Here is a 21,720-nt window from a genome sequence, read left to right as displayed (position 1 = left end):
GGAATCACCCGTAAAACATAACTTTCCAATGGATATTCTGCCTTAGACAGTACATTTATTCTAACATGCCCAATTCTTTGAGCTTTTTAATCTTCTCTTTCATGGTACTTCTTAATATTTATGTCATTTAGTACGGGTGTTCACTTTTGCCATGGAATTCCATTTACACAATTTATTGAAGTTTTTACCAGAAGATAGCCTATTTTCTATTGATGTCAGGAGCGTTTTCCCAAATCAATATAGTCTCCCTAATCCAACATTTTCCCTTCCCCTCCCTGTCCCATCTTCCTTACAATTCTGTCCTGTGTGGACTGCATTTGCCTGACTTCTGTATGCCAGCACATTGATAAGCTTTGCAGTTGCCTGAGGGTATGGTCCCTTTTTCCCTTATCAGAGCTCAGCTTCTTCCCTGCCAGTTTATTTTCTGAATTGCTGAGTGAATAAACAAACATTTTAACTAGTATATGCTTGGACAAAACACATACTTTCTAGCCAGAATAAAATAAACATTAAAAAAATTTTTTCCATGCTGCCATTTTAAGTGTGTGTCACTATGTGTGTATCTCCTCTTCCTAATTTTCTAGAATTTGCATAGAAGACTTTGTTTAAAATGTTCATATTCTTCATCAGAAGTTGTAGGTACATAGCCTGATCTGGCAATAAATTCCAAAGATGAGTGTTTAGTTGCTAAGATTAAAAATATTAAAGATATGACACACACATCTGCAATATCTCCTTACAAAGTAGATGGTCTAGTGACACAGTGGCACTTTCTATGACACCAACTGCTGGAACAATGCTGTCACCCTTCTATGTATAATAATGTTGCTGCCAGCTTGCTTTAAACTTTTGTTTTACTTGCCTCGTCTGTATATTTTTGAGTTTGTGACTAAGGCTTTATTATAAAATTAATTTTCATAACATTTTGTTGTTAAATTTCCCTGGTCAGGAATTCCAATCACTTTCATTTACCTAAAAACATGTCTTTCTTTATATTGTTTATTTTAGCAATGTATTTAGAAGCTTTCTGATTTCATTCTTTTCATTAAAGTGTTGAACAAAACTGTGCACATATGATCTTGTATCTTCTATTAGCTGCTTTTATAGTATTTTATTCTTTACTTGAAAAATGTGATCCATTGTTTTTATTAACACAGGAATATTTTCACAATAGATTATCAGTGAGTAGATAGCAGATAGAAAGGTAGGCAGTAAAGTGTTTGAATCATCTGTGCAAATTTAATATAAAAGTGTTAATCATGAATGCAGTTCTGAAAACATTGCCATCATCTAAGATCAAGAAATACTGATAATTTCCTCCAGTAGGATAATAACTTTTATTATAGAATAAATACAATTTTGTGAATACAAATGTAGTCATACTTGAAATAAAATTTTTATTATCTATTTTTTGGAATAAATATCTTCAATATATTTCAAATAACTAATTTTGAAAAATAAACCAATATCTATGCTAGTCTTCTCAAATAATATTTACAATGTTCATATTTGGAAACAACAGACAGCCCTGGTCAGTTGGCTGAGTGGTAGAGCATTGGCTCAGCACGTGGATGTCTCAGGTTTGATTCCCAGTCAGGGCATACAGGAAGGGCATCCATCTGCTTCTTCATCCTCCTTCTCTTGTTTCTCTCTCTCTATCTCTCTCTTCTCCTCCCCTCCTGCAGCCATGGCTCATTTGAAGCAAGTTGGCCTGGGTTGCTGAGGATGGCTCCATGACCTCCACCTCAGACACTAAGAAGAAGTCAGTTGCTGAACAATGGAGCAACACCCCAGATGGGCAGAGCATCACCGTTTTGTGGGCTTACCAGGTGGATACCAGTTGGAATGCATGCAGAAGTCTGTCTCTGCCTCCCCTCCTCTCATTAAAAGTAAAAAAGAAAAAATCAAAAGACACAAAAATACATTTTATTAATAAATAAAATACAAGGTGGGCAAACATAGGTATGTTGTGAGTACATGAAAGTTTATTCTTAAATTATTATATTATTCATCTGTGTTATTACTGTAAACCTACAATTGTTACCCTATAATTAATACTATGAGTGTTAAGTTCATCTTAAGAATCTGAACCTAATTATAATTAAAAAAAATAAATGCTCTTAGCCTTGTTCAGATCAGAAAAACAAAGTATTTATATATTAGGGGTCTCTAGACTACCCCTCAGGCTCAGTGACTTCTTAGAAAAACACATAGGACTTAGGACTTAGTAATCATTATATTCATGAATGTGTTTTATTACAGTAAAAGAATAAACAGTAAAATCAACAAAGAGAAAAGCTCTTTGGGTGAACACAGGAACAAGCTTCCAAGACTCTCTCCCTATGGAGTCACACAGAAGGTGTTTAATTTCTTCCTGCACAGAATTGTGACAATGTGTGTGAAATGTCTACCAAGGAATCTCATTAGAGACCAAGTGCCCAAGGTTTTTGCTAAGGGTTGGTCAGTTAGCTCTATCTGTCTAAAAGTTACCTCAGTTAGAAGTTCCCAGATGAAAAGCACGTGCTTAGCTTATACTGTATTGTTTGTACAGTTTAGGCACAGAGAAATCTTCTTAGTTAGGAAATGGTGAGGACCTTCCCCAAATCCAAGTTCTCAGGCATCCGCAAAGGGCAACTTGCAAGGAATCCTTTTTAAAACAGTAGTCTCAGATCTACTACATTATCAATGATCTGTACTTTAGAACTGGCTTCTACAGTCAATTTAATTGTTGTTTAAAGTGTTAATGTTTCCCGTGGTGGCAATCTGAAGTATATTTCCTTCAAAATCTCTACTACATGCTACAAAATAATAGCAGGTATTAAGCTGGAGAAGCAAAGATGGAAAGAGCATATTTCTACTGCATTTAAATAATTGGTTAATGTTAATTGTTTGCCATTTAATCCGAGGTTTCAAGATATCAATTTTTTTCCCCCATACTTATTTTTAAATAGCTAAACATGAACAATATCCCTATGGGATGATCTTTGCATTTCAAATCTCGTGTGTTATATAATTCTGACACAGCACTTGAAGGATCTATCATATCTGATGGTGCTCATCAGTGCAGGTGTTTACTCTTGACACTGCATATCTCATTGTGAGCGATACTGTTGACTTTTTCTGTTACAGTTGAAAATGTCTTTTTCATTGTCCACATGCATATCTCTAAAGTAAAAAAAATTGTATCTCCATTTTTGGAAGTGAATAAAGCATTACTACTACATGCATCAATAATAGCAACTTAACATTTATAGTACTTATCATAAATCAACACCACCGTTGCTCAGGTTAAGTCTATGGTCTCAATAGATTAGACATAAGAGATTTATTTTTAAAATAGTCATTATAAGAAGAGTCAAAGAAAATGGTATGACTGCTTTAATTTGATTGAGGGAGTCTGATCATTGTGCTGGTTTCTTATTATAATTATTACTTTATTTTATTTATGCTATCCATTTTGGCAGATTGTATTGCATAGCACGTGAATGTATGTGAGTGTAGGTATAATAAATCTCAATGGGATTCTTAAAATTATTATTGCTCCTTTTGAAGAGCTTTTTAAATTATTCTTTCCTGTATGTTCCTCATATATTTTAATGCAAAGTTTAAAAATAAACAGTTGAAAATTAGGTAGTATAACTTCTCAGTATTTTTAGTGTATTCTTTTTTCAGAACTACATATATACAATCATCTAAAACAATTTATAGTCATTTCTCTTTTATTTTTAAAATATCATTCTAGATACTTTTTTTTAGTGTCATGGCCTCTGGTTGGTGAATATGTTTTTTTTTTTTCTTAGCAAATTGAGATACAATTTATTCAATTCTGATCATTTAATTATCTAAGAAAGACAGTGATTAAAATAGAATCCCATTGTTTGAATTGTTCAAGCTTATTCAATACTGATGTATAGTATGAAAATGGTTTTGTCAATCGAAGGCTTTTAGGACATAGAACAATAAGTGATTCAGTCTGCACAAAGTCTGTTTAGAAGAAAATGTAAACTAAAATAGTGAAACCTGCTTTTTGAAAGTGTTATCTTTTGTGTGCCATGAAAGCTATGTACAATAAGGATATTTTATAGTCACTTTAATCATATTTTTACAACTGGCAAATTAATTTAGATTAATTTAAGAAAGCCATTCTTTTAGTAAGGATTTAATCAAGTGGAAATCTAACTCCTACACAATTAAACACATTATAAGCTTGATGAGTAACTAAAACATATTTACACATCACAGCAAAAGGCTACACAGGATTTAGGATTGTCCTCATTCCTGTTCGGTTATTAAACATGTAAAAACTTTGATGCTTCAATTTCATCACACACCAGATTAATTAAGGTAAAGCATTTAAACTTTATTTAAGCCATTTGGTTTTGGCCAATGTTATAACTTCTAATATTTTGATCAGGTCTTTGTAGTTTTCAAAAGGCTTTTACATCCCTTATCTCATTTGATCATCGTCACCCTAAGGAAAATTAGTAATACATTATGCATGTTTTATACCAAATAAATTTTTGGTAGGCTAGGAGTCACATGCACTATCCATAGGCAAGTAAGGAGCAGCACTAAGGAAGGAGGTCAGGTCTTTGGCCTTGTAAACTCGAGTTATTATTTTGAAACTGTTACATGAGTGTGTATTTGTGTAAATGAGTGCATGTGTGCTTGCACATGTAAAGAAAAATGCTCAACTAATGTTGAAGGTGTTGTATTTGTCTGCTAGGGCTGTTATAACAAAATACACAGACCAAGTGGTTTAAGGAACAGAAATGTATTTCATACAGTTCTGGAAGCTGGAAGTGTGATGTCAAGGTGTCAGCAGGTTCAGATTCTCCTGAGGCCTCTCTTCTTGGCTATGGAACGGTGACCTTCCTGCTGTGTCTTCATGTGGCCTTTCCTCTGTGTGCCCAATCCCTGCTGTCTCTTCCTTTTCTTATAGGTTCAACAGTCAAATTGTATTAGGGCCCCACCCTTAGAACATTATTTAACCATAATTACCTCTTTAAAGGCTCTGGCTCCTAATATAGAGACATTTTAATCTACTGGGAATTAGAACTTCAATATATAAATTATATTTCTCTGAGGGGGTAGAAACAATTCAGTCCATAATAGGTACCTCATCTGTAAATTGGTTTTATACTTAACACTCATATTCCTATAATAAAAGAGCTTAAAGGAAGGTCATGATTTGATTTTTTTTCTAAGAAAAACATAGTATATTAAGTAAATTCAGGGTAAATTTAGAAATTATAAGGATGTTTTACTAGTGTTTACCAAGTTAACTCTTTTAATAAGATTATAGATTAATACATATTTCATATTATTATTTCTCATTTCAGTAAATATTTTTATATAATTATATTAAGGAAATACATCTAAGATTTAGCTCCTATTGGTTATTCTATAGATTCCCTGAGTAATCATTCTAAAAATTTTTTATGAAACATGGTCACTTCCCTAGATCTTTTCTTCGTGTGTTTGCTGAGTAACCTGTGGTTCTAAAGAGTGGACTAACTTACTTTCTTTGCACTTTGATCTCTCTGGACATTTCATATAAGCACAATAACAATTTCCACAAAATTTGTCTCTGTTTTTGGTTGTTTTTGTCATACATCGTATTCTATATTACGATGTACTTTGTTATAAAAAAACAACAGTAGTCCTTTTACAAAGATTCTTTGCCCCATTCACTTCCAACGTTTTAGAAAGATTGTACCAATTTATTCAACTTCGTATTCTATTTTCAAAACCAAATTTTTAAATCACCCCTTCTTATTAAAAGTGAAATATGTTTAATCTCCCCTATATTAAAACAACAAAAGAAACAACAAAATCAAATAATTCTGATTTATTATCTTTGCACAACCCTCAAGTGCATAACTCTATCTGGGCTTTATTTATCTCAGTAGGGCAGATGGTTGAGCTATACTAGTTTCAGAGACTATTGAGAATGCTAACACCATTCCAAATTTCTGATGAAATAATAAAATTCCATAATCTCCAAGCTCTGGGGTTCCAAACCCAAAAGGGTTGATGCAGATAAGGAAAATAGCTCGTATCTCAATGCTTTATTAGGTGGAGTTTAAATGGAAGAAAACTGACAGGTTCAATTCAAAGATGAACTGAGCCTATAGTCTCAAAATGCCTCCATTAAGTATTTTTGCTATTGGGATGCCATATTTCTAAAAATAAGAGTTCACCCTAGGACAGGTGTAGGATGAAGAATGAATGGCATAAACTTCTTTTTTCCAACTCGTTTATTTATGCTATTCTCTTTCATCCTCATTTTTTTTTCTTTGTAATGTCATCATCAAACAAGCAGGACTTACTTCAGAAAATGAAACAACCAAGGTTATTCTATATTATGATGTACTTTGAAACATTAACCCTTGTTGAGAGATATACTCTATAAGTGTACTCAAATTTTCTATATATTCCTGAGTAAAATTCTGTTCACAAATTACTCAGTAAACTCTATTATAATTTAAAGATTATTAATAGTTTTAATGGTACTTTTTTAACTTGAACATATGAATGTCTACCTATGAGTCATAATAATAAAAAGGAAGTTCTATCCATTCTAGAAAACAAAAATTAGCTCAATTTAATCCAGATTTACAGGAGAGAAAACTGACATTTTATTTTTAATTAGTAATATCCTAAGCATTAATACTTTTTCAAGCTTCAGTGCATGACCATTTAATATTTCGACTCTATTGAAAACAAATAAACCTCAATGGCTATTTCTTTTCAAGTTCTTAAGATCTCATCCTGAAGAGTAACTCATTCTCATAGGTAGATAGGAAACTCTAAATGAGAAATCATCAAGGATAGAGTCAATTATGTTATTTGATTTTAATCATATATAACAAATATTTCCAGGGGACGCACAGGTAACCTTTATTTGTCCTCATAGATGAGGCTCTTAGTTTGAGTAATGTTACCTCTTCTTATTTTATTTCTTCTTTTCCGGACTCTATAGACTGCCTATTTGTTATTCTTATGAAGCTTTGCTTGAATAGGATAAAAACAATGCAAATATTTGTTATGTTAGAACTACTAATGGTTTGTCCTTTATTCTAACATTTAAAAGACTACTCTCCAGTAAATATTATCAAAGATAATTCAATCTTTAAAAATCATATCAGTGGTATGGTTTTGTTCTGTCCTGATTTGTTTTTGACAGTGTTGGTTTGATATCTAATATAGTGGCTGAGGACACAGACTCCAAAAACGCATTAGAACTGACCACAAATTAGTTGCTACAAATATGATGCTTAGAATAGTTTTTGGCGCATCATAAGCACCAGGCAGGAATTAATAAATTATTATTAATAATGTTCTTACCAGAGAACAACAGAATTTGAAGTTATGATTATTATATATTTGTGTGTGTTTGTGTTTAACTGTATATATATGCTATGAGATGTAAAAACATTAAATAAAAAAAAATCTTGGGCCTGACCTGTGGTGGCGCAGTGGATAAAGCGTCGACCTGGAAATGCTGAGATCACCAGTTCAAAACCCTGGGCTTGCCTGGTCAAGGCACATATGGGCGTTAATGCTTCCAGCTCCTCCCCTCTTCTCTCTCTGTCTCTCTCTCCTCTCTCTCCCTCTCTGTCCCTCTCTCTCCCTCTCTCTCTCCTCTCTAAAAATGAATAAATAAAAAAAATTAAAAAAAAAAATCTTGGTATTTTCTCTACTTAATACCCATCAGATTTTGTATAAACTGCTTATTAGTCTGCAGATCACAAAAGCTTTTATTAACATTACAATTTTTCTGTTTGATGAGGAAGGAAAGAGAGCAAAGATGTGTTTTGTTAAATGTGAGGAAATAGATGACTCTATTATTTCTGTAAATTGTTGTTTCATTCAATTACACATCCCTCAAGAAAGGTAGAATTGTACATTCTCAGAAACATTCCACTGCAAAGTAAAAATAGTGTTTACCTACTAACTAGGCCTAAGAGGTCAAACAAGCACTGATAAATTGCAATACTTGTGTCTAACTTATCCTTGGGACCGTCTCCCACTGGTTTGAGCACAGTATTCTAAGAAGTTCATTTTTTAAATTCTCCTCAATCACCCAAATGTGAGTGTGTTATTTGTATCTTGTGTGGACCTGGATCAGACCATGGTTTGTTTTTTCTTTAAAAAGGTACCCCTAAGAAATATATCTATGTGGTTCTGGGATTGGGTTGCTCACATAGTTAAGGATTATTAAAATAACTCCCCTTGCTAAAGGAAACAGGGCATAGGAAATCTTGGCTTGTGGCAATATGATAATTACATCAATTATCAAGATTGCTTGTATAAGAAGGAATGCAGGTGGAGGGAAAGGCTAGGAAAAAAGCAAAGGAACAATCACAGGTTTGAACATTCGGTTGCTATGGCAACAATAGTGACAAGAAAAGTTAGTTCTTTTTTCTGACAGCCTTTTGGAAAGATTGCAAATTTGCTTCAATCTTTCACTCCTTACAGTCACAGCCGTTGCCGTAGATTTCAATGTAACTTTGTAGGAACTCGTATCAAGTGTTAGGATTCATTTTTTCGGTCCTGCAATTTACATTTGCCTTATGATTTGCTTTAGACAGTAGAGTATGAAAGACGTTATGAAGGACCAGTTTCAAAAGTAAGCCACAGAGGCTTTGCAGCTTCTGTGTGTTGTTATCTTGGAACTCTACGCATTCACCACTGAAACAGTTTTGGGCTGTTCTGCTGATTCGACTAGACTCAGTGACAATGATCACGATAGTGAAAGCTTTGATTTATAATTCTGGAAAAAATTATTTGTGTTGCATAACCAAAATATGTTTCTATTCCTATTGTTAAATTTTTGAGATGTTAAAAATATAACTTTCTAGTCTTTAAGATTCTTCCATAAGGAATACAGTCAAATATGTTTGCAAAGCTTATTCTTATAGTTTCATTTATCTCATGCATTCTAGTGAAATTAATAAGAATAAATCTAAATTGATGAACATTATAAACTTTGAAAATATGTACAAATAAATAATTAATTTCGATACAAAAAAACTAAAACATGTCTTACGTGTTCTAAAACTATATTATAATGTATTAGTGAGTAATTAGGAAAATATTTGTAATGTACAAAATAATGGTTCGAATATAGGTAAACATTAGGTGCTAAAAACCCTTAACATAAAGTTAGAGCACTATAGTCAGAATCTCAATTCTTCAATTTATATACTAAATTAATAAGTATATTTTATTTCTGCTTGCTAAAATGTAAAGAAAATACAGAATAAGAAATGTTTTTTGCCAGTTTCTCTCTCACTCTTAATTTAGCTTTTTTTTCTTATTTTTATTAATTTTAATACAGTGACATTAATAAATCAGGGTACATATGTTCCTGGGTACATATCTCCAGATTATTGTGACAATTGATTATGTTGCATACCCCTCACCCACAGTCCAATTGTCTTCCGTCACCTTCTATCTGGTTTTCTTTGTACCTGTTTCCCCTCTCTCTCCTTCCTCGCCCCCTCCCCACCCCCTGTTACCATCACATTCTTGTCCATGTCTCTGAGTCTCATTTTTATGTCTCATCTATGTATGGGTTCATATAGTTCTTAGTTTTTTATGATTTACTTATTTCACTCTGTATAATGTTATCAAGGTCCATCATGTTATTATAAATGATACGATGTCATCATTTCTTATGGCTGAGTAGTATTCCATAGTATGTATATATATACCAAAGCTTTTTAATCCACTCGTCCTCTGACGGACACTTGGGCTATTTCCAGATCTTCGCTATTGTGAACAATGCTGCCATAAATGGGGGGGGGAGTATTTTTCAAATTTGAACAGTTTTATGGTGTTCTTGGGGTATATTTCTAAAAGTGAGATAGCTGGGTCAAAAGGCAGTTCGATTTTTAATTTTTTGAGGAATTTCCATACTGTTTTCCACAGAGGCTGAACCAGTCTGCATTCCCACCAGCAGTGCAGGAGGGTTCCCTTTTCTCCACATCCTCGCCAGCACTTATTCTGTGTTGTTTTGTTGATGAGCGCCATTCTGACTGGTGTGAGGTGATATCTCATTGTGGTTTTAATTTGCATTTCTTTAATGATTAGTGATATTGAACATTTTTTCATATGCCTATTGGCCATCTGTATATTCTCTTTGGAGAAGTGTCTATTCATTTTTTCACCCATTTTTTGATTGGATTGTTTGTCTTTCTGGTGTTGAGATTTACAGTTATTTATAAATTTTTGTTATTAATCCCTTATCAGACGTACTGTCCAATATATTCTCCCATTGTGTGGTTTGTCTTTTTATTTTGTTCATATTGTCTTTAGCTGTGCAAAAGCTTTTTAGTTTGATATAGTCCCATTTTTTTTATCTTGTCCTTTATTTCCCTTGCCCGTGGAGATAAATAAGCAAATATATTGCTACGAGAGATGTTGGAGAGCTTACTGCCTATATTTTTTTCCAAAATGCTTATGGTTTCATGGCTTACATTTAAGTCTTTTATCCATTTTGAGTTTATTTTTGTGAATGGTGTAAGTTGGTGGTCTAGTTTTATTTTTTTGCAGGTAAGCTGTCCAATTTTTCCAACACCATTTATTAAAGAGGCTGTCTTTATTCCATTATATGCCCTTACCTTCTTTGTCAAATATCAGTTGTCCATAGAGCTGTGGGTTTATTTCTGGGTTCTTTGTTTTGTTCCATTGATCTATATGCCTGTTCTTATGCCAGTACCAGGCTGTTTTGAGTATAATGGCCTTATAGTATAACTTGATATCAGGAAGTGTGATACCTCCCACTTTATTCTTCTTTTTTAAGATTGCTGAGGCTATTCGTGTTCTCTTTGGGTTCCATATAAATTTTTGGAATATGTGATCTATATTTTTTAAGTATGCCATTGGTATTTTAATTGGTATTGCATTGAATTTATAAATTGATTTGGGTAATATAGACATTTTAATGATGTTTATTCTTCCTAACCATGAGCATGGCATATGCTTCCACTTGTTTGTGTCTTCCTTGATTTCTTTTATCAATGTTTTATAATTTTCTGAGTACAAGTCTTTAGTCTCCTTGGTTAAATGTACTCCTAGGTACTTTATTTTTTTGGTTGTAATAGTGATGGGGATTGTTTCCATGATTTATCTTTCTGACTATTTATTGCTCATGTATAAAAATGCCTCTGATTTTTGAGTATTAATTTCATATCCTGCCCCCTTGCTGAATTTATTTATCAAGTCCAGCAGTTTTTTGACTGAGACTTTAGGGTTTTCTATATATACAATATCATATCATTTCCAAATAATGATAGCTTTACTTCTTCTATTCCAACTTGAATACCTTTTATTTTTTCATCTTGTCTGATTGCTGTGGCTAGGACTTCCAGGACTATGTTGAATAAGAGTGATGAAAGGGGGCACCCCTGCCTTGTTCCAGATCTTAAAGGGATTGCTTTTAATTTTTGCCCATTAAGAATGATGTTGGCTGTGGGTTTGTCATAGATGGCTTTTTATCATGTTGAGGTATGTTCCCTGTATTCCCATTTTGTTGAGAGTTTTGATCATGAATGGGTGCTGGATTGTATCAAATGCTTTTTCTGCATCTATTGAAATTATCCTGTGGTTTTTCTCCTTCCTTTTGTTTATGTGATGAATCACACTGATTGATTTGCAAATATTGTACCATCCTTGCCTCCCCAGAATAAACCCCACTTGATCATGGTGTATGATTTTTTCCGTAAATTGTTGGATCTGGTTTGCTAATATTTTGTTGAGGATTTTAGCATCAATATTCATCAGGGAGATTGGCCTATAATTTTCTTTCTTTGTGTTGTCTTTGCCTTGTTTTGGAATCAGAATTATGCTTGCATCATAAAAGGAGCTTGGAAGTCTTCCTTCATCTTGAATTTTTTGAAATAGCTTGAGTATAGGAGTTAGTTCTTCTTTGAATATTTGGTAGAATTCACTTGTGAAGCCATCGGGCCCAGGGCTTTTTTTGTTGGGAGTTTTTTTTTAATAACTGTTTTGATCTCATTTGGTGTAATCAATCTGTTAGGTTTTCTGATTCTTCCAGATTGATTTTTGGAAGATTGTATGTTTCAAGGAATTTGTCCATTTCATCTAGGTTGTGTAGTTTTTTGGCATACAGTTCTTTGTAGTATTTTCTTACAATATTTTGTATTTCTGTTGTGTCAGTTGTTATTTCTCCACTCTCATTTCTAATTTTATTTATTTGAGTCCTCTCTCTTTTTTTCTTGGTGAGTCTTGTTAAAGGTTCATTTATCTTGTTTACCTTTTCAAAGAACCAGCTCCTAGTTTTGTTGATCCTCTGTATTGTTTCTTTAGCCTCTATGTCATTTATTTCTGCTCTGATCTTTATTATTTCCTTCCTTCTACTAGCTCTGAGCTTTACTTACTGTTCTTTTTCTAGTTCTTTTAGATGTAGGGTTAAGTTGTTTATTTGAGCTTTTTCTAGTTTCTTAAGGTGTGCCTGTAGTGCTATGAACTTCCCTCTCAGTACTGCTTTCACTGATCCCATAAATTTTGAGTTGTATGCTCATTATTGTTTGTTTCTAGGAATTTTTAAATTTCTTCTTTGATCTTATTCTTAATTCATTTGTTATTTATCAATGTGCAATTTAGTTTCCATGTGTTTGAGAATTTTTGAGCTTTTCTGTTGTGGTTGATTTCTAATTTTATGCCATTATGATCAGAGAAAGTGCTTGATATGATTTCAATCTTCTTAAATTTGTTGAGACCACTTTTGTGCCCTAACATGTGGTCTATTCTAGAGAATGTACCATGAGCACTTGAAAAGAATGTATATTCTGCTGCTTTAGGGTGAAAGGTTCTGAAGATATCTATTAAATCGAGTTGATCTAGTTATTCCTTTAAGTCTGCTGTTTCTTTGTTAATTTTTTTTCTTGAGGATCTATCTAGTAATGTTAGTGGGTAATTATAATCCCCTACTATTATAGTATTGCTGTTGATTTCACCCTTTATATCCATCAAAGTCTGCTTTATATATTTAGGTGCTCCTATATTAGGTACATAGATATTTATAATAGTTATATCCTTCTGTTGGATTGCTCCCTTTATCATTATGTAGTGACCTTCTTTATCCCTTACTATAGTCTTTGTTTTAAAGTTTATTTTGTCTGATATAAGTATTGTTGCCCCAGCTTTTTTTTCATTTCCATTTGCATGAAATGTTTTTTTCTATCCTTTTACCTTCAGTTTATGTGCATCTTTTGTTTTAAGGTGTGTCTCTTGTAGACAGCATATGTACGGGTTCTGTTTTCTTACCCATTCAGCTACTGTATGTCTTTTGATTGGATCATTTAATCAATTTACATTTAAGGTTATTATTGATATGTAGTTGTTTATTGCCATTTTATTCTTTATATATATATTTCTCTTTTGCTATATTCTTTTCCCACTTTGATCTGTTTACACCATGCGCCTTAATATTTTCTGCAGCATTAAATTGGTTGTAATGAATTCCTTCAGTTTTTTTTGTTTGTTTGTTTTTTGTCTGGGAAGCTTTTCATTTCTCTTTCAATTTTAAATAATAGCCTTTCTGGATAAAGTAGTCTTGGTTTAGGTTCTTGTTCTGCATTACTTTGAATATTTCTTGCCATTCCCTTCTGGCCTCAAGAGTTTCTGTTGAGAAATCTGATGTAATCCTTATGGGGGCTCCTTTGTAGGTGATAGCCTTTTTTTCTCTAGCAGCTTTTAATATTTTCTCTTTACCACTTAGCTTTGGTATTTTAATTATGATGTGTCTTGGTGTAAGTTTCTTTGGGTTTCATTTAATGGAGTTCTCTGTGCTTCTTGAACTTGTGAGAGTTTCTCCTGCATTAATTTAGGGAAGTTATCAGCTATGATATGATTGAACAAAGTCTCTATCCCTTGTTCTTTCTCTTCTTCTTTAGGAATCCCTATGATGCAGATATTATTTCTTTTTACGTTGTCACAGAGCTCTCTAAGAGTTTTCTCAGATTTTTTGAGTCTCTTTTCTTTTTTCTTCTCTACTTTCATGCCTTCATTCCAGTTGTCCTCCAACTCACTGATTTGATCCTCAGGTCTTTCCATTGTGGTCTTCCTTTCTGATATTGTATTTGTCATCTCCGACTGATTCTTTTTTAATATTTTAATATCCTTTTTTATACTTGCTATTTCTTTATTTAGGTGTTCATTATAACCATCCATTGTTGTTCTATGATCTCTAAGCATGCTTACAATCATTATTTTGAACTCTGCATCCAGAAATTTGGTTATTTCCATATCACTCAGTTCATTTCCTGGAGGTTTCTCTTATGGTTTCATTTGGATAGCCCTTCTCTGTCTTCTCATTATATCTCTGTGTTTGGGTGTTTTGTTTTTAGAGCTGGTTGAGTGTAGGCTTGGTGTTGTCTGCCTCCAGTTTTCAATTGTTTTATTTTTAGGTATTTTGGGTTGGCATCAGCTATTATTTGTAATCCACTTTCAGATGTGGGCTGCTTTGAAGTCTTGATTTGTTTGTTTTCTTAACAGGTGATTATCTTGTTTGCTGATCTCAGCAGGGAGCTTATTTGAAACTGTATCCAGGAATGCGGTGGGTGTAACCTGAGACTCTGAAGTCCTCTTCTGCCAGTTAATCTCTCTGGGTGCGGGTTGCTTTCTCAGCTTCAGTAGGGGGAGGTGTATCTCAGATCTCCATGGAGACCTGATTTACTGCCCTCCTTCCCACTTCTTGTTTTCGGGTGTGCCTTTTTGTGCTGATTGGACCTGGAATGATGTCTGGAGATTTGTTCCCTGGAAGCATTTTGACTTTTGTTTTGTGGAAGGATTAGCTCCTCCCCCAGCTATGGCCACCTCCAGCACTGAATGAGTCTGCTTTTCAGGTCATCCCCTGCATTCCTCTGCCCCTCACCATCTGTCTCTCTCTCCCCTTTCTCTTTAGAAGACAAGCCATCCTTTCAACACACCTCATTCCCTGGTCGCCAGGCAAGTGGCGTTGAGCAGTATTTACTGCTCTTTTCCTTGGAGTGAGATCCCTTCTGGACTTTCAGCCTCACCGCCCCACTCTGTTCCAGTAAGCAGGGGAGATTCAGGTGCTCCCTATCAAGTTTGTTGTGGCTTCTTCTTTGCTCCTTGGTTTTTGAGAGCTGTTCTTGTAGTCCAGATTTGGTTTTTTATGCTGATTGTTCATAAATTATTTTGTAATCCAGTTCAGTGGTGTGAGCTGGCAGTCTGTGTGTCTGCCTACTCCGCTGCCATTTTTAGGTCCCCTAATTTAGCTTTTAAAATAAAGAGTTGATTTAAAAGAAAAAATAGCAGCAATGTATGAATTATTATTTATTATAAAATAGAGAAAAATAGAAAAGGACAATGTTGCCCTAACTACATCTTTTTATGTGATTTGTATTTCATAAATCTCATAAATGCATATAAATCACAAGGAACATTAAGATAGCTTTTATTTTTACTTAAAATCAGAATTAAGAAGTAAAGACTACATAGTTATATTCAATATTTATGGAGTTATAAAATAAAGTTTTCTCTAAAATCTTAGGGGCAGATGAAAAGATGTTCAACATCATTTGCCATTAAAGGGGAATGCAAATTTAAGCCACAATGAGTTATCACTACATTCATATTAGAGAGAAAAAATTTTAAAAATGATAATGCCAAATGCTGGCAGGAATGCAAAGAAACAACCTTGCGTACATTGGTGGTGAGAATATAAAATGGCACAGGCATTTAAAAATTAAACACGTACTAACCATGTTACTTAGCAATCAAATTCTTGAGCATTTATCCCCAAAAATAAAGGAAGTGTACATGCACAAAAAAAGTGAAACACAAAAAAACATGGTTTTTTTTTTTTTTAAATAGGTCAAACCTGGAAATATCCAAATATTCTTCAATGAATGATTTGTTAAACACTGGTACATCCATACAATGAAATGCTAAATGGCAATAAAAAGGAACCAATTTATAATACACATAACAATTTGTATGCATTCCAAGAGCATTATACTTAGTGAAAAAAATATCCAATCTCAAAAGCTTACACATTGTTTCTTTGTGGTGATAGAACAGTTCTGTGTTTTGACTGTGTAGTGGTGGGGGCAAGGTCATATAAATATATACATGAGATCAAATTAGAACTCTAAATACACACAAATAATTGCATGTAAAAATGGACAAATTTTGAATAAAGTCTGTTATATAGTAAATGGCATTATGCTATGTCAATTGTCAAGTTTTGATATTGATCTATAGCTATATAAGCTGGCACCATAGAAAGGAGATGGATGAAGCGCTCATCAGACTCTCTATTCTCTCTTTGCAACTTTCAGTGCATCTATAGTACTCTAAGAATAAAAGTTTTAAAAATATAATAAAAAAACAAAGCATTTAAGAGATATATTTCTGGTAAGCAGAATAATGTCCCCCAAAGATATTCTATATTCAAAAGGTAAAAATATATCACTTTACATGGCAAATTATCTTGGGAGATATGGTTGAGTTTACAAACGTTGTGATAGAGAGATTACCTTGGAGTAGCTGGGTGGGCCCAATCTAATCTGATGAGTCCTTAAAAATAAAGGCAGAGATGCACTGTTGTTGGCTTTTGAAGATGAACTAAGGAATTAGGCATAGAAATATATCCTGAGGCTTCCAGAAGAGAAGAAAGCCCTGCTAACACTTTGATTTTAACCCAGTATTGCCTGTATCAGATTTCTGGCTTACAGTACAATGTAAATAATAAATTTACATTGTTTTAAGCCATTTCTAGTGATTTATTACAGCAATAATATTAGAAAATAAATATATTGTATTAATAATTAGTAGTTTGTATAATTGTATTGTAAAACTAATATAGTATCAATTAAGTACATTATATGGACTTTGGATACTGATTTTAAAAAAACAAAACAGTAAAAAGAGAGTTAATTGTGGAAAATAGGGTATGGGATGAGTATTATATGCTATTAAATAATTATTGTTAATTACTTTTCTGGTTATGATAATGATAATATGTTTTTAAACATATTATCTCTTAGAAAACATTCATAGATAAAATTATATAATATCTGGATTTTATTTTAAACATTATGAAAATATATAGTAGGAAGTTGGAATAAAGGTCATAATTTTGAAAGAGTCGATAACATGAATCTAAATGTGAGTACATTGGGGATTATTATATTATTTTTATATTTAAAAATGTCCTTAATAAACTTTTAAAGCTTGTTAATTTATAGAAATAAATCCATTTATAGTTACAACTTTAATATAAGCTGTATAAACAAATGTTTCTTTTCATTAAAAATATCTAAGAGAATATAGAATAGCTTTCAAAAGGTTCTAAGCCTTGGCATATATTAAAGATTTTAATCTTAGTGATTAACTCTCAAGTGCTTGAACAAATCAATCAGTAGCTGATTGAGATTTTAGCTGTTCCTGATTGGATTTTTTCTGTCAGAATTAAAAGCAAGCCATTTTAACATATTGAGGGTAAGTATTAAAATTGGCCATAAATGTTCTTACAGTGAGGCTGGATAAAAATTAAAAGATAATTTTGGAGAAAGAGATGGGCATTTATTGAGACACTCATCTTCTGAATAATCTATTAATATAATCTGATTTTTAAACTATATCTTAATGTCTTTTAAACTCCACACTTCTCAACCCTTCTAATTAAGATTCAGTGTATTCCATAGCATTTCATTGCAGCTAACTGGAATGCCTTTGGTTATTTAGCTGTTTTAAATAAAAAATGTAATGAAGAAAAATGAAAGTTTACAAGATTCAAACGAATGGAAGAGAAGCCTCTATTTTGAATTTTCAAGAAATAAAACTAGTGTGACACCACAGAATTTATTCACTTGGGTAGTATTGCCTACTAGTAGCAAAATTAAGAAGCTAGAAAATCAGCAGATAATCACAAGCAATTTTAGTGAAGGAACATATTTCTTCACCTTTTATCTAGAGATTTGGAAACTGCCATGATGCACCTGTTAGCCTAGAAACATGCTAATTCTGACAGCTGCTTTTTATTTATTTTTTGGTCCAAACCATGAATGGCCTCCACCTGCATCTCAAAATCTTAGCAGTAAATGAATGTTAAACCTGTTATGGAAAAACCCAGATTCTCCAAGACTATAATTTCTAGAATCAATACAGAAGTAGTAAAATTGTTACCCCTATTTTATTTTATACATCATAATGTATTGCAATATAGATAGAAACTACAGTTATCATTTCTGTGACATATCATAAAAATTACAGGACTATAGTTATTATTTATAATTTATTTTCACAATTTTTTTTGTTTCCTTTACTTTCAGCCAGTACCTCACCTGGTTATGGTTATTTACGTAGAGTGTTGACTGGGAAGCCCTGGGTAATTCTGCCTCTTCTAAATTCCCATAATATTACAAAAACTTTTATCACTACACTGGCAGTTGTGGTAGATTGTTGCAAAAATAGTTCCCAGATATTCCCCTTCCACTGTTTATATTCTTGTGTAATCCTCTCCCCTGAGGGCTGGCTGGATTTAGTGAACTATTCCTATTCCTAACAAATAGAATATAACAAAAGGTATGAGATATTATATCTGAGATTAGGTTACAAAAGAATTGTGAATTCCATCTTGCAATTTCTTTCTAATTGTTTCTTCCACTTTTTCTGGAGGAATTGAGCTGCTATATTGGGAGTAGCCCTATGGAAAGGATCAGATGATGAAATGATGTGAATGGATGAAGTTTTTCTGCAACCAACCACATGAGGGAATTTGGAAGTGGGTTTATTACTAGTGGGGCTTTGAGATAACTGCACCTCTAGTTGAGATCATGAAAACTGCCTTATGAATAATCCTGAGTCATAAGACCCCTCTAAGTCAAATATGGATACCTGACTCATAAAACTTTGCAATAATTTTCTTTAAGCCATTCAGTTTTGAAATAATTTGTTACATAGTAAATGGTAACTAATATATTATAAAATCCTCTTGGGTTTCATAGTGTCCCATTATCCTCAACAGACCTATTTTCTCTTGATAAACAGGAGCAATTATCTTAGCCATAGTAGCAACTTACTTTTTTATCTCTATTGCTTAATGAATCAGAACTAATGATGAGAAGGCCATATTAAGTTCCAGTTCAATAAAACCATCACTGTGTCTCCTGAAGGAAGTATTCCCATATGGAATACTCAAACTGAAAGTCAAATTTCTTCAAGCTTTCCAAACATCTAACTTTCTCTTTCTTTTTTCACAAATTATTATATATTTTAAGTACAATCATCCTCCACAATCCAGTATATGAGAAATAAAGCTATTTCTCATTCCAGGTTTAATTCCAATAGAAGGATGGAAACTGGACATAGTAAATTTGGTGCTTCTAGTGTTTCTCAGTTTTTATTTTTAAGTTTCGTGCATTTATTTGGTGTCAAGGCCTGGGCAGCGGGGGCATCTGATTCTCTAAACGTCTTTTAGAAAAGACCACTTTAGTTTTAATATCCTTGGCTATTTTCTTCCTTAGATATGGGCTTCCGCAAATGCTGAATCTCTCATTCTTATTATCCTGACTACTTTAGTTGCTGAAACTTGCTGCAATGCTATTTTCTTTTGTTGTTGCTGTAACTAAGTTATGTCTTTTGGCCTCTCTGTGACTTTGGAACTTGCTCAGTGAATACTGTTTATGGCCTCAAATCTCTCTGTGTCTCCACTGCTCTCTATTGTACTTCACTCTACAGCACATCCACCTCCCTAAGAAGTTACAGATCATTCTCTATATGGGTGAAATCTGTCCTTTGTTCTTTTCCAAGAAATATATAACACCTTTACTGAGATATACTCCAAATACAATATAATTTACCCATTTAGAGTGTATAAAGCACTGAGTTTGGTATAGTCAGAGTCATAGGCAAATATCACCATAGTTATTGGACATTCCCATCACCTCTGAAAAAAATTCCTGTGTTTTCACTATCACCTCCTTATCACCTCACCCTTTTTACCCTATAAATTATTACATTTTTGATTCTATAGATTTGCCTATTTTAGGTATTTCATATATTAAAGAGTATGTGCTCCTTTGTGAATGACTTTTTTTATTTTTGATAGATATAGATAGAGAGTCAGAGAGAGGGAGAGATAAAGACAGACAGACAGGGAGGGAGAGAGATGAGAAGCATCAATTCTTTATTGCAGCACCTTAGTTGTTCAGTGATTGCTTTCTCATATGTGCCTTGACCAGGGGGCTACAGCAGATGAGTGACCCCTTGCTCAAACCAGCGACCTTGGGCTCAAGCTGGGGAGCCTTGCTCAAACCAGATAGATGATCCCGCGTTCAAGCTGGTGACCTCAGGGTTTTGAACCTAGGTCCTCCACATCCCAGTCTGACACTCTATACACTGCACCACTGTCTGACCTGGCTGTGAATGACTTCTTTTACTTAGCACATTTTAAGTTTATTCATGTTGAAGCAAGTAGCACTACTTAATTTCTTGATACATTTGAATAATATTCCACACCCTAGATTTTATTTGTTGACATTCATGGATATTTGGGTTGTCTTTACCTTTTGACCATTATAAATAATGCAGCTATAAACATTCATGTATAAGATTTTATATTATGCTTTTATTTTTCTTAGTTATATGCATAAGATTGGAACTGTTGAGTCATAACAATTTTATGATTAATCATTTGAGTAACTGCTAGAGTATGTTCCAAGTAATTTTGTCATTTCATGCTTTCACCAGCAACTTTCCAGCTTCTCCATTACTTCACCAAAACTTATTATCTGACTTTTATACTAGCCACATTCGTGAGTATGGTGCAATATGTAATTATAGTTTTATTTACATTTCCTTAATGACTAATGATTAAATATCTTTTCATGTTTTCATTGACAAATCTTCAGTGAAAAAATGTCTACTTTGTCCATATATTTTGCAAATCATAAGGAATCTCATTAAATAGTTAGGCTATCTCTCTCTCATTCTATCTTACTTTCTCACACACAAATTTATTTATATGTGTGTGTATGATGTTCATATCATATATAGGTAATTTTATAAGAGAAATCCTAGAGTTAGACTGTTGGTCAACATGTTTCTGCATATAAAGGTATCCATTAAGATAATTCCCTATCTATAGACATAGATTCAACACACCCATTTTAGCAGCTTTTACTTGTACTTGTGGACCATAATTTATTGATTGAATCTTTTTACATGTAAATCAATTTTGCTCACAATTTCTTGCTATAACAACCAGAGCTATGATTAATAATGTGATTAAATATATATATACATAATAAAAATTTGCATAACCATATATAGATATAGACATTTTTATAAATGGGCTTATACTTCTAGAAAACAAAATAAGAGATTTTCCTTTTTTTACATAATTCTTTGAGATAATTAAGTCTGTGCTATACTCTATCATGAGTGTGTCTGTGTGAGAGTAAACTGTGCGGAGAATGACAACTCAAAAATAACACTTTGCCATATTATCTATTAATCTTTATTTTTATTATCTTATATTTTTAAATTGAAAAGATAAAAACAATGTTACTTTCACTAATTGACATGACATATGTTTTCAATTTTTAGAAAATGGAAAGAAGATGATTTTGAAGTGTTGGCTGCTTTCAGCAGAAATGCATAAAATTGAGATGGAATGCAGAATTGCTTCATCGGTTACTTTTTAAAAACTGACTG

Source organism: Saccopteryx bilineata, chromosome 5 (genome assembly GCF_036850765.1).
Source record: "Saccopteryx bilineata isolate mSacBil1 chromosome 5, mSacBil1_pri_phased_curated, whole genome shotgun sequence".
NCBI lineage: Eukaryota > Metazoa > Chordata > Mammalia > Chiroptera > Emballonuridae > Saccopteryx > Saccopteryx bilineata.
Note: the sequence above shows the minus strand (reverse complement) of the source record.